Raw genomic sequence first — 13,305 nt, 5'->3', positions numbered from 1 at the left:
AAAAAATCACCAAATTAAACCACACTCAATAATGCGACCATACACAATTAATTATCAAATATCTGTCTCTCTCGCTTTATCTCTGTCTCTCCCCGTCTCTCTCTCTCCCTGTTCTCTCTCTCCCTGTCTCTTCTCGAGCAGAAACAGATGGAGACAGAGAGGCAGGGAGAGAGAGGAAGAGGGAGGGATGGAAACAGCTGGAGTTGTGAGTTAGATGCAGGGGGAGAGACACAGGCTGTTAGAGGGAGGGGGGGTTTCAGTGAGGGACAGGGTCTCCAGTTTAATTCTGAGGGTCCTGAGAGAGGGATTTCACTGTCTCAGCCCCTCTCTGGCTCCCTCACTCTGTATAAACAATTCCCAAATTTAAAAAACGCTCAACACAGCTGACTGCACTTTGTGGGATCTTGCTGTGCACCACAGTGATTTTAGTTTTAAAAAGGGTTACTTTTAAGAGGGAGTTCCAGCTTTTCTGGAGATTTGGGATGATGCAGACACACACACACACACACACACAGGGTAGTGAGTGGGGAAGGGGGGGTCACAGCAGGTGAGAGAGTGGGGGGGGTGGGGAGGGAGGACTGTGTCCCATCTGATTCAGGTTCACATTGCTGCTGCTGCTGTGGGATCTTGCTGTGCACACACTGGGCCTGTGGCCTTTGCCTGCACTGCAACAGCGACCGCACTTTTTATTTTCAAACAAAATCTGGCTCAGGGACCGCAAAGTGGGTTCAAGGAAAAAGCTTGAAAAGGGGTCGGGTAAATTCAAGCACTTTAATCGCCGAGGCATCGTAGGCTCTGGAGAAAGTGCTGGGGAATGGGAGGAGGATAGATTGGGATTTGATGGCCAGCATCGAGCTGGTGGGCCGAAGGGCCTGTTTCTGTGCTGTGTGACTCCAGATTCTTTTCTCTCTCTCTTTTCCCAGGAATTTCTATTTGGATGGGGGGGGGGGGGGTATAGAATTTCCCTGTCTCTGTCTCTCCAGCGTTCTTACCAATCCCAGCACCCCTCCCCTCTCTCTCTCCCCAGACATTCCTGTCTATATTTCATCTTTCAATAAAATGTTTAAGAAAACACCAATGTGAATTGTTGTCAATTTAATTTGGGAAGAGAGAGAGAGAGAGAGGAGTGGATCCTATTTCCCACACACTCTCCTGCAGTCCTCACCCACAACATTTATTTAATCTGGCCCTCACCAGGTTGTGTGTGTGGGATCTTGCTGTGCACACAGGTGGGTCTGGCTCCCTATTCCTCGCACTGTGACCCATGAGCAGAACTTTAAACAGGAAAGATTGAGGAGAAGGAGAAGGGTTGGGGACGGGGAGGAGGCCGAGAGAGAAATAGAGAAATGGAGGTAGAGCTAAACAGAGAGGGTGTGGGGGGGTGTGAGAGGGTCTCAGGAGGGGCAGGGGGAAAGAGACACAGAGTCTGGGGGTATCCTCCTCCATCGTGGGACTGGCAGTGGGATCTTGCTGTGCAGAATTACCTTCATTGTAATTTGAATCATTCATTCATTGACTAAGGGAGGGTGGGTGTGTGATTGTGGGATTGTAAATATTGTTACCACGCTGAGGTGATGTTTCCCTCTGCGCTATTTTGTAACCCCCTAAAGGGATACACCTTGCCTCGTAATCTTAAGTAAGTGTGTGTGAGACAGGAGGAAGCTACTGGTTTTAGACATTCAATCCCTACAGTGCAGAAGGAGGCCATTCGGCCCATCTAGTCTGTACCGACCACAATCCCAACCAGGCCCTATTCCCATAACCCCACACTTTTAACCTGCTTATCCCCCTGACACTGGGGTCAATTTAACACGGCCAATCCACCCAACCCGCACAGCTTTGGACTGTGGGAGGAATTGGTAAATTAAAGCAGGATCTGACACTCTCTGTATCAGGAACAACTAACAGGTCTTTAATTTAGACTGGGTGACAACCTTATTAAAACAATGAACAAACTGAATAAACTCCCCAATAGAATGCTGTTCCAATGACAAGACTCACTCAGGAATAATGAAATAAATCATTACAGAATAGAGTCACCCTCAAATAATATAACACCAGGCGTCTGTTGGAAGTGTGAACTTTCTTCTGCTGCTTGGGTCTGGAATACTTTCTGAGTTGGTTTCTGCTTCTATTTAGATGGTGATGTGATGAAGCTGTATATATTACTGCAGGATTCAGTATCAGACTCTCCCTCCTTCAATCTAAAGAGGCAGCAAGGTCGCTCCCTCCCCGTTATTTCCCCCTGTCCCGGGTTTAAATACCCAGAATTTCCTCACAGTATTCCTGCAATTTGAGTGGCTTGAGGCTGTCACCAACGCCCCAATTTGAATGCAATTGGTTGTGTGTGTTTGAGAGCTTGTTTTAAAATCATTGACCCAATTCAAAGCCTGTTTTGCTCTGCTGGGACTCTGGCTGCTGCTTTGGACACAAATGTTGTAAAGTTGTCTTCTGCAGCCCTGCTTTCTGCAGTTTAAAATCCCCAGCACAAAGACACAGGCTTTCTAAAGACACAACGCTGGATGGTTTGTTTTGGTTTTCTCAGCATTTCTTTTCAATATTTACATTTGTCAAACACCACATTTTTAACCTTATATATGCAGCTTCATAACAATATTAGACAGGGAGAGAGAGATCGGGAGAGACAGAGAGAAAGTCACACAAAGAGAGAGGGAGAGAGAGACAGAGAGAGAAAGTCACACAAAGAGAGAGGGAGAGAGAGACAGAGAGAGAGAGAAAGTCACATGGAGTAATGAGGATGGGGCCTGGATGTGAATGTGGGCGGTGTAGACCTGATGGGCCGAATGGCCTCCTTCTGTACTGTCGGATTCTATGATTCTGTAATGGGGGCTGCGTGCGGTGTGAGGGGAGGGTGGAAGGGGACAGGGGGTGGGGGCAGCACTGGTTCCCTTTTCCCCCCCTCCCTCCTCCCAGGCCCTGTCCGGGAGGTTTCGGGGCTGGAGGGGATTGTTCTGGTGAACTGGCCGGGGCCTGGGGAATCTGTTCTTTGTCCAGGATGTATAATGCAGCCTCTGTGACCAGGCCTCAATCCCAGGCCTAACCTCAGGAAGGCTTTTGCATTTTGCTCCTTTTCCAAACAGTGCCTGTGTTTAAATCGATGGGACTCGACGGTCGAATAAAACCTGCAGCAGCCACTTTAATACAAAGAACAGCACAGCACAGGAACAGGTCCTTTGGCCCTCCAAGCCTGCGCCGATCATGTTTACCTATCGAGACCAATGGCCTGTGTCCCTCTCTACCCCGTTTGTTCATGTGTCTATCCAGATAAGTCTTAAATGTCGCTAATGTGTCTGCCTCAACCACCTCACTTGGCAGCGCATTCCAGGCCCCCACCACCCTCTGTGTAAAAACCTTCCCCGCACAGCTCCATTGAACCTTTCCCCCTTATCTTGAACTTGTTCCCCTTGTAATTATCATTTCTGTCCTGGGAAAAAGCTCCCAACTGTTCATCCTCGCCACACCCCTCATAATTTTATAAACTTCCAGCTGGTCGTCCCTCAGCCTCTGTCTTTCCAGGGAGAACAATCCCAGTTTATTCAATCAATCCTCACAGCCAATACCCTCCATAGCAGGCAACATCCTGGGCAACCCTTTCATTGGATTTGGGATGTGATTGTGGGTTTTCCTGCTATATCTCTTTCTCTTCAATCTTTCTCCCGTGATTGAGAGTTATCAGGGAGGGAGAGAGAGAGAGAAAGGGATGGTAACAGAGAGAGAGAGAGAGAGAGAGAAAGGGATGGTAACAGAGAGAGAGAGAGAGAGAGAGAAAGGGATGGTAACAGAGAGAGAGAGAGAGAGAAAGGGATGGTAACAGAGAGAGAGAGAGAGAGCAAAGGCAGAGGGGCAGGGAGAGGAGAGAGATTGGAGGGGAGTGGGTTAGCGGGTGGGGGTGGGGGAGCCTCCGCTGTGCACTCACAGCCCAGCCAGCTCCCCAGTCTCTGGTTAGGTGCATTAACCCACTCTGGCGCATTAACAGGCGCCAGAGTGTGGCGACTAGGAGAATTTCACAGTAACTTCATTGCAGTGTTAATGTAAGCCTTACTTGTGACTAAGAAATAAACTTTACTTTACTTTTTACTTTACTCTGAGATAAAGACCCTCACTCACAGCCTCCCAGAAGGTGGGATTTATAAACAGCGACTGTGTAACTGAGGCTGAATCTGTGCTGTTGTGTTTGAAAATATATTTTCCTCATATTTGATGTGTTGTAAAGATATTGGAATGTGGCTGCTACCAAATTGCAGTGAGAGAGAGATGTGGCTTTGCAGGAGGAGCTTCCCTCCCCATTTCCCCATGGAAATCCCTGAGAAATAGCAAACGTGGGCCCACAACACGTCATTATTTGAAACGGTCAGACAGAAACTTATCAGAGAGAGCATTTTAATCCCCATTCATCCCCAGACGGGGAAACAGAGCAGAGATCAGGACAGATTATCCAGAGTAGGAGAGACCGGGGCAGAGATGGGGTATTGGATATATATATAGATCTGGGGGGAAAGCAAGAGAGACACAGAGGGGGCTGGACAGGTTCAGAGATAGAGGCAGAGAAAGAGAGAAACAGCACGAGAAAGAGGGAATCAGAGAAGGGTGTGACTGTGCTCGAAGTGGAAGGTTCCCTGTTCAGATCGAATGTACAAACAGCACCAATGCTGGAGTGACTTATTATTTTCATTTGCGGAGGGGGGGGAGAAATGGAGGGGAGAGAGAGGGAGATGTGTGGTTCCCTCATTTCCCACTCACTTTACCCCAATCCTCACTTCAAAATCACTTTGTATCTGGCCCTGTTCAAGCTGTGTGTGTGTGTGGGATCTTGCTGTGCACTCATGCTCTGTCCCCCTGCCCCATATTCCTCACACTATGACAGAGCCCCATGCTTTAAACATAAAAAGATGGAGGGGAAGGAGGGTGGGGTAGAGAGAGAGAAACTGGGTGAACAGAGAAGGGGTGGGGAGTGTTGGGGGTCAGTGGAGGGAGGGGTGGGGGAAAGAGACAGAGGCTCTGGGGGTGGGGGGTGTCCTCCTGCAGTGTGGGACTCCCTGTGGGATCCTGATTGCAGCATTCCCAGTCTCTCTCTCTCCCTCTCACTGTGAAGCACTCGGGAGAGAGAGGGAGCTGAAATTCAAATTCCTGAGCCTGGGGGAAAGGCTTGTTCTCAATCCCAGAGTCCTGCTTGTGTGTTTAGACAGGGCGCTGGGATTTGTGGGTGTGGATGGAGAAGATTGTTCTGTTTAACTGGGGGGTGGGAGAGAGGGGGGGTTTGTTCTTTCTACCTGAGGAATAATGCAGCCTCTGTGACTAGGCCGCACTTCACGGCCTAAATCTCAGCAGCACTTTTGCATTCGCTTAATTCCCCAACAGGGTTTAAGTGGCTGAATTCAATGGTTCAATAAAATGTGCAGCAGCCGCTTCAGGGTGGGATTGTGGGTTTTCCTGCTCCCGCCCCCCCTCTCATTTCCCTTTTGATTGTGAGTTTTATTTTAAACGGTCAGACAGAAACTTAGAGAGAGCATTTCAATCCAGATTCACCTCGAGGGAGAGAAACAGAGCAGAGATCAGGACAGGTTATCCAGAGACAGGAGCAGAGACGGGGTATTGGACAGATATAGATCTGGGGGAAGTGTGTAAGAGACGGAGAGGGAGAAACAGAGGGGGGGGGGGGGGTGCGGGGAGGGGAGAGGTGACTGATAGAAGTGGGAACTTCACTGGGGCCTCCTGTGTTTATTCACTGGCCTGTCTCTGGAGTAAAGCCCCCAGAATGCTTTGACGTGTTTAATAAATTCAATATCGGGACAGTCAGGAAGTTCATTGCATTTGAAACGTGTTCCCATTTTGTCAGGGTTTAATAATGAGGAGGTGAAAATGAATGTTTCCCCCACCCCCCCCCCCCCCCCCAGTGAGATTGTGAATTTCAGCAAGTCCTGGGATCTTGCTGTGCCTTTTATTGTTTATAATCAGCTTTTGTTTTGTGTTTAATCAAATTTCACTTTATTTTCCCTTTCTCTCTTCCAAGGAGAATTCCTTTGGAAACTTTGGCGATGCAGAGAGCGAATAGTTTTGCCGTGAGAAACCCTGGGCCACATGGGAAGCTGTATAAAAAAATCACCAAATTAAACCACACTCAATAATGCGACCATACACAATTAATTATCAAATATCTGTCTCTCTCGCTTTATCTCTGTCTCTCCCCGTCTCTCTCTCTCCCTGTTCTCTCTCTCCCTGTCTCTTCTCGAGCAGAAACAGGTGGAGACAGAGAGGCAGGGAGAGAGAGGAAGAGGGAGGGATGGAAACAGCTGGAGTTGTGGGTTAGATGCAGGGGGAGAGGCACAGGCTGTTAGAGGGAGGGGGGGTTTCAGTGAGGGACAGGGTCTCCAGTTTAATTCTGAGGGTCCTGAGAGAGGGATTTCACTGTCTCAGCCCCTCTCTGGCTCCCTCACTCTGTATAAACAATTCCCAAATTTAAAAAACGCTCAACACAGCTGACTGCACTTTGTGGGATCTTGCTGTGCACCACAGTGATTTTAGTTTTAAAAAGGGTTACTTTTAAGAGGGAGTTCCGGCCTTTCTGGAGATTTGGGATGATGCAGACACACACACACACACACACACAGGGTAGTGAGTGGGGAAGGGGGCTCACAGCAGGCGAGAGAGTGGGGGGTGGGGGGAGGACTGTGTCCCATCTGATTCAGGTTCACATTGCTGCTGCTGCTGTGGGATCTTGCTGTGCACACACTGGGCCTGTGGCCTTTGGCTGCACTGCAACAGCGACCGCACTTTTTATTTTCAAACAAAATCTGGCCCAGGGACCGCAAAGTGGGTTCAAGGAAAAAGCTTGAAAAGGGGTCGGGTAAATTCAAGCACTTTAATCACCGAGGCATCGTAGGCTCTGGAGCAAGTGCTGGGGAATGGGAGGAGGATAGATTGGGATTTGATGGTCAGCATGGAGCTGGTGGGCCGAAGGGCCTGTTTCTGTGCTGTGTGACTCCAGATTCTTTTCTCTCTCTCTTTTCCCAGGAATTTCTATTTGGATGGGGGGTGGGTATAGAATTTCCCTGTCTCTGTCTCTCCAGCGTTCTTACCAATCCCAGCACCCCTCCCCTCTCTCTCTCTCTCTCCCCAGACATTCCTGTCCATATTTCATCTTTCAATAAAATGTTTAAGAAAACACCAATGTGAATTGTTGTCAATTTAATTTGGGAAGAGAGAGAGAGAGAGAGAGGAGTGGATCCCATTTCCCACACACTCTCCTGCAGTCCTCACCCACAACATTTATTTAATCTGGCCCTCACCAGGTTGTGTGTGTGGGATCTTGCTGTGCACACAGGTGGGTCTGGCTCCCTATTCCTCGCACTGTGACCGTGAGCAGAACTTTAAACAGGAAAGATGTTGGGGAGGCGGAGGAGGCAGAGAGAGAGACAGAGAAATGGAGGGAGAGCTAAACAGAGAGGGTGTGGGGGGGAGGGGTGTGAGAGGGTCTCAGGAGGGGCAGGGGGAAAGAGACACAGAGTCTGGGGCTGCCCTCCTCCATCGTGGGACTGGCAGTGGGATCTTGCTGTGCAGAATTACCTTCATTGTCATTTGAATCATTCATTCATTGACTAAGGGAGGGTGGGGGTGTGATTGTGGGATTATAAATATTGTTACCACGCTGAGGTGATGTTTCCCTCTGCGCTATTTTGTAACCCCCCCAAAGAGATACACCTTGCCTTGTAATCTTAAGTGTGTGTGAGACAGGAGGAAGCTACTGGTTTTAGACAGATGTGCAGAAGGAGGCCATTCGGCCCATCTAGTCTGTACCGACCACAATCCCACCCAGGCCCTATTCCCATGACCCCACACTTTTAACCTGCTAATCCCCCTGACACTGGGGTCAATTTAACACGGCCAATCCACCCAACCCGCACAGCTTTGTGCTGTCGGAGGAATTGGTAAATTAAAGCAGGATCTGACACTCTCTGTATCAGGAACAACTAACAGGTCTTTAATTTAGACTGGGTGACAACCTTATTAAAACAATGAACAAACTGAATAAACTCCCCAGTAGAATGCTGTTCCAATGACAAGACTCACTCAGGAATAATGAAATAAATCATTACAGAATAGAGTCACTCTCAAATAATATAATACCAGGCGTCTGTTGGAAGTGTGAACTTTCTTCTGCTGCTTGGGTCTGGAATACTTTCTGAGTTGGTTTCTGCTTCTATTTCGATGGTGATGTGATGAAGCTGTATATATTACTGCAGGATTCAGTATCAGACTCTCCCTCCTTCAATCTAAAGAGGCAGCAAGGTCGCTCCCTCCCCGTTATTTCCCCCTGTCCCGGGTTTAAATACCCAGAATTTCCTCACAGTATTCCTGCAATTTGAGTGGCTTGAGGCTGTCACCAACGCCCCAATTTGAATGCAATTGGTTGTGTGTGTTTGAGAGCTTGTTTTAAAATCATTGACCCAATTCAAAGCCTGTTTTGCTCTGCTGGGACTCTGGCTGCTGCTTTGGACACAAATGTTGTAAAGTTGTCTTCTGCAGCCCTGCTTTCTGCAGTTTAAAATCCCCAGCACAAAGACACAGGCTTTCTAAAGACACAACGCTGGATGGTTCGTTTTGGTTTTCTCAGCATTTCTTTTCAATATTTACATTTGTCAAACACCAGATGTTTTACCCTAGATGCAACTTCATAACCATATTAGAGAGAGACAGAGAGAAAGAAAGGGAGAGAGAAAGACAGAGAGGGAGAGAAAGAGAAAGGGAGAGAGAGAGACAGAGACGGGAGAGTGAGGGAAAGCAGGAAAGGGCAGCAAGAGGTCAGGGTTGTGGGGGGGTGCAGTGAGGGGGTGGGGGAAGAGACACAGGACCTGGGGGTCTCTCGTGTGGAGGGAGAGAGAGGGAGACGTGTGGTTCCCTCATTTCCCACTCACTTTACCCCAATCCTCATTTAAAAATCACTTTGTATCTGGCCCTGCTCAGACTGTGTGGGATCTTGCTGTGCCCTCATGCTCTCTGTCTCCCCTCCTCCCCTCCCCATATTCCCCGCACCGTGACAGTGCCCCACATTTTAAACATAAAAAGATGGAGGGGAAGGAGGGTGGGGTAGAGAGAGGAACAGAGAAGGGGTGGGGAGTGTCGGGGGCTGAGTGGAGGGGGGTAGGGGGATAGAGACAGAGGCTCTGGGGGTGGGTGGTGTCCTCCTGCAGTGTGGGACTCCCTGTGGGATCCTGATTGCAGCATTCCCAGTCTCTGAGAGAAAGAGAGAGACAGAAAGAGAAAGAGGGGGAAAGACAGAGAGAGAGAGAGAGAGACAGGCAGGGAGAAAGAGAGAGAGAAACAGTGTGAGGGAGAGAGAGAGAAAGACAGAGAAAGATGGAGGGAGAGAGAGAGAGAAAGATGGACGGAGAGAGAGAGAAAGGCAGACAGGGAGTGAGAGAGAAAGATGGAGGGAGTGGGAGAGAGAGAGGGGGAGAGTGAGGAGGAAAACAGGAAAAGACAGCAAGAGGTGAGGTTTGTGGGGGTGCAGTGAGGGGGTGGGGGAAGAGACACAGGATCACAGTGACCCGAGCTGGGAATTGAACCCGGGTCCCTGGAGCTGTGAGGCAGCAGCGCCAACCACTGTGCCCCCGTGTGGACCTACACGTTATGATTCAATTCTGAGGGTCCCGGGGCGAAGGGGGGGGGGTGGATTTCACAGCCTCAGCCCCTCTCTGCCTCACTCTCCCTCTGTATAAACACTTCCCAAATTAAAACACACTCAACACAGCGAACTGCACCTTCTGGGATCTTCCAGAGCACCACAGAGATTGTGTTTTAAAAAGGGTTTGGCTTCGTTTAAAGAGGGAGTTCAACCCTTTCTGGGAATTTGGGATGAGACACACAGGGTAGTGAGTGGGGAAGGGGGCTCACAGCAGGCGAGAGTGTTGGGGGTGTGTTGGGGAGGACTGTGTCCCATTTGATTCAGGTTCACATTGTTGCTGCTGCTGCTGTTGTTGTGGGATCTTGCTGTGCACACACTGGGCCTGTGGCCTTTGCTCGCACTGCAACAGTGACCACACTTTATTAAACAAAATCTCGCTCACGGACCGCAAAGTGGGTTCAAAGGAAGAAGTGTAAACGGGGTCGGGTAAATTAAAGCACTTCAATCGCCGAGGCATCGTAGGCTGTGCAGCGAGTGCTGGGGAATGGGGGGAGTATAGATTGGAATTTGATGGCCAGCATAGACCTGGTGGGCCGAAGGGCCTGTTTCTGTGCTGTGTGACTCCAGATTCTCCTCCCTCTTTTCCCAGGAATTTCTATTTGGATGGGGGGGGCGTTCATAATTTCCCTGTCTCTGTCTCTCCAGCGTTCTTACCAATCCCAGCACCCCTCCCCTCTCTCTCTCCCCAGACATTCCTGTCTATATTTCATCTTTCAATAAAATGTGATGGAAAACACCAATGTGAATTTTTTGGATTTAATTTCAGGGAGGGAAAGACAGAGAGAGAGAAAGAGAGAGACAGGGAGGGAGGGAAAGACAGACAGAGACAGAGAAAGACAGGGAGTGGGGGAAGGAGAGACAGACAGAGAGAGAGAGAGAGAAAAGCAGCCGAATAAAACCTGCAGCAGCCGCTTTATTCCATCGGATTGGGGATGTGATTGTGGGTTTTCCTGCTATCTCTCTCTCTCTCCCATCTTTCTCCTTTGATTGTGAGTTATCAGGGAAGGAGAGAGAGAGAAAGGGAGGGTCACAGAGGGAGATCAAAGGCAGAGGGGCAGGGAGAGGAGACACACTGGAGCGGGGGGTGGGTTAGGGGGGGGTCCTCTGCTCTGCACTCACAGCCCAGCTCCCCAGTCTCTGGGGAAAAGACCCTCACTCACACCCTCCCAGAAGGTGGGATTTGTAACCAGCGGCTGTGTGACTGAGGCTGAATCTGGGCTGTTGTGTTTGAATAGATTTTTTCCCAATATAAAGATATTGGAATGTGGCTGCTGCCACATTGCAGTGAGAGAGAGATGTGGCTTTGCAGGAGCTTCCCTCCCCATTTCCCCATGGAAATCACTGAGAAATAGCAAACGTGGCTCACAACACGTCATTATTTGAAACGGTCAGACAGAAACTTATCAGAGAGAGCATTTTAATCCCCATTCATCCCCAGACGGAGAAACAGAGCAGAGATCAGGACAGATTATCCAGAGTAAGAGAGACCGGGGCAAAGATGGGGTATTGGATATATATATAGATCTGGGGGGAAAGCAAAAGAGACACAGAGGGGGCTGGACAGGTTCAGAGATAGAGGCAGAGAAAGAGAGAAACAGCACGAGAAAGAGGGAATGGGAGAAGGGTGTGACTCTGCTCGAAGTGGAAGGTTCCCTGTTCATATCGAATGTACAAACAGCACCAATGCTGGAGTGACTTATTATTTTCATTTGCGGTGGGGGAGAGATGGAGGGGAAAGAGAGGGAGACGTGTGGTTCCCTCATTTCCCACTCACTTTACCCCAATCCTCACTTCAAAATCACTTTGTATCTGGCCGTGTTCAAGCTGTGTGTGTGTGGGATCTTGCTGTGCACTCATGCTCCGTCCCCCTGCCCCGTCCCCCTGCCCCATATTCCTCACACTATGACAGAGCCCCATGCTTTAAACATAAAAAGATGGAGGGGAAGGAGGGTGGGGTAGAGAGAGAGAAACAGGGTGAACAGAGAAGGGGTGGGGAGTGTTGAGTGCTCAGTGGAGGGGGGTAGTGGGATAGAGACAGAGGCTCTGGGGGGGGGGGAGGTGTCCTCCTGCAGTGTGGGACTCCCTGTGGGATCCTGATTGCAGCATTCCCAGTCTCTCTCTCCCTCTCACTGTGAAGCACTCAGGAGGGAGAGGGAGCTGAAATTCAAATTCCTGAGCCTGGGGGAAAGGCTTGTTCTCAATCCCAGAGTCCTGCTTGTGTTTTTAGACAGGGCGCTGGGATTTGTGGGTGTGGATGGAGAAGATTGTTCTGTTTAACTGGGGGGTGGGAGAGAGGGGGGTTTGTTCTTTCCACCTGAGGAATAATGCAGCCTCTGTGACTAGGCCGCACTTCACGGCCTAAATCTCAGCAGCACTTTTGCATTCGCTTAATTCCCCAACAGGGTTTAAGTGGCTGAATTCAATGGTTCAATAAAATGTGAAGCAGCCGCTTCAGGGTGGGATTGTGGATTTTCCTGCCCCCCCGCCCCCCTCTCATTTCCCTTTTGATTGTGAGTTTTATTTTAAACGGTCAGACAGAAACTTAGAGAGAGCATTTCAATCCAGGTTCACCTCGAGGTAGAGAAACAGAGCAGAGATCAGGACAGGTTATCCAGAGACGGGGTATTGGACAGATATAGATCTGGGGGAAGTGTGTAGGAGACGGAGAGGGAGAAACAGAGGGGGGGGGGGGCGGAGAGAGGTGACTGACAGAAGTGGGAACTTCATTGGGGCCTCCTGTGTTTATTCACTGGCCTGTCTCTGGAGTAAAGCCCCCAGAATGCTTTGATGTGTTTAATAAATTCAATATCGGGACAGTCAGGAGGCAGTTGCAAGTTCATTGCATTTGAAACTTGTTCCCATTTTGTCAGGGTTTAATAATGAGGAGGTGAAAATGAATGTTTCCCCCACCTCCCCCAGTGAGATTGTGAATTTCAGCAAGTCCTGGGATCTTGCTGTGCCTTTTATTGTTTATAGTCAGCTTTTGTTTTGTGTTTAATCAAATTTCACTTTATTTTCTCTTTCTCTCTTCCAAGGAGAATTCCTTTGGAAACTTTGGCGATGCAGAGAGCGAATAGTTTTGCCGTGAGGAATCCTCGGACAAGAGCTATAACCAGAGAGAAAAATATTAATAAAAGTCCCCGTGTCTTTGTCGTTCATTTTTATTCACAGATAGACTGGTGGGACTTTTACACGGAGGGTTAGTGGTCTGTGTGTCAGGGGGAGGGGGCATTCCCAGTGATCCCTGCTCCAATGTAATCCCACAGATTTCAATCCCTCTCCCTGAAGCTCTGTCTGTGCAACTCCCCCATCCTCAGAACTGTTTCTCCACATCTTTCCAATCCCGGTCTCTCCCCATCCTTTATACCTCAGCCTCTCACAATGGCAGCATCTTTCCCTTTTTCTCTCCTTCTCTCTATCTTTCACTCTCTCTCTGAAACTTTGTCACTCTGTCTTGCCAAAGCCCCACTTTCTATTTATCTCGACATCTCACTTTGTATCTCAGCCTCTCCGTCTCTCTCTCTCTCTCTGTGGATCATTTTATCTCAATCACAGCAGCCTCCTCTCCGTCTCTCTCTCTCTATCTCTGCTCCCCCCTCTGT

Source organism: Mustelus asterias (genome assembly GCF_964213995.1).
Source record: "Mustelus asterias chromosome 26 unlocalized genomic scaffold, sMusAst1.hap1.1 SUPER_26_unloc_4, whole genome shotgun sequence".
NCBI lineage: Eukaryota > Metazoa > Chordata > Chondrichthyes > Carcharhiniformes > Triakidae > Mustelus > Mustelus asterias.
The sequence above is the reverse complement of the archived record's forward strand: the minus strand, read 5'-3'. Positions refer to the sequence as shown.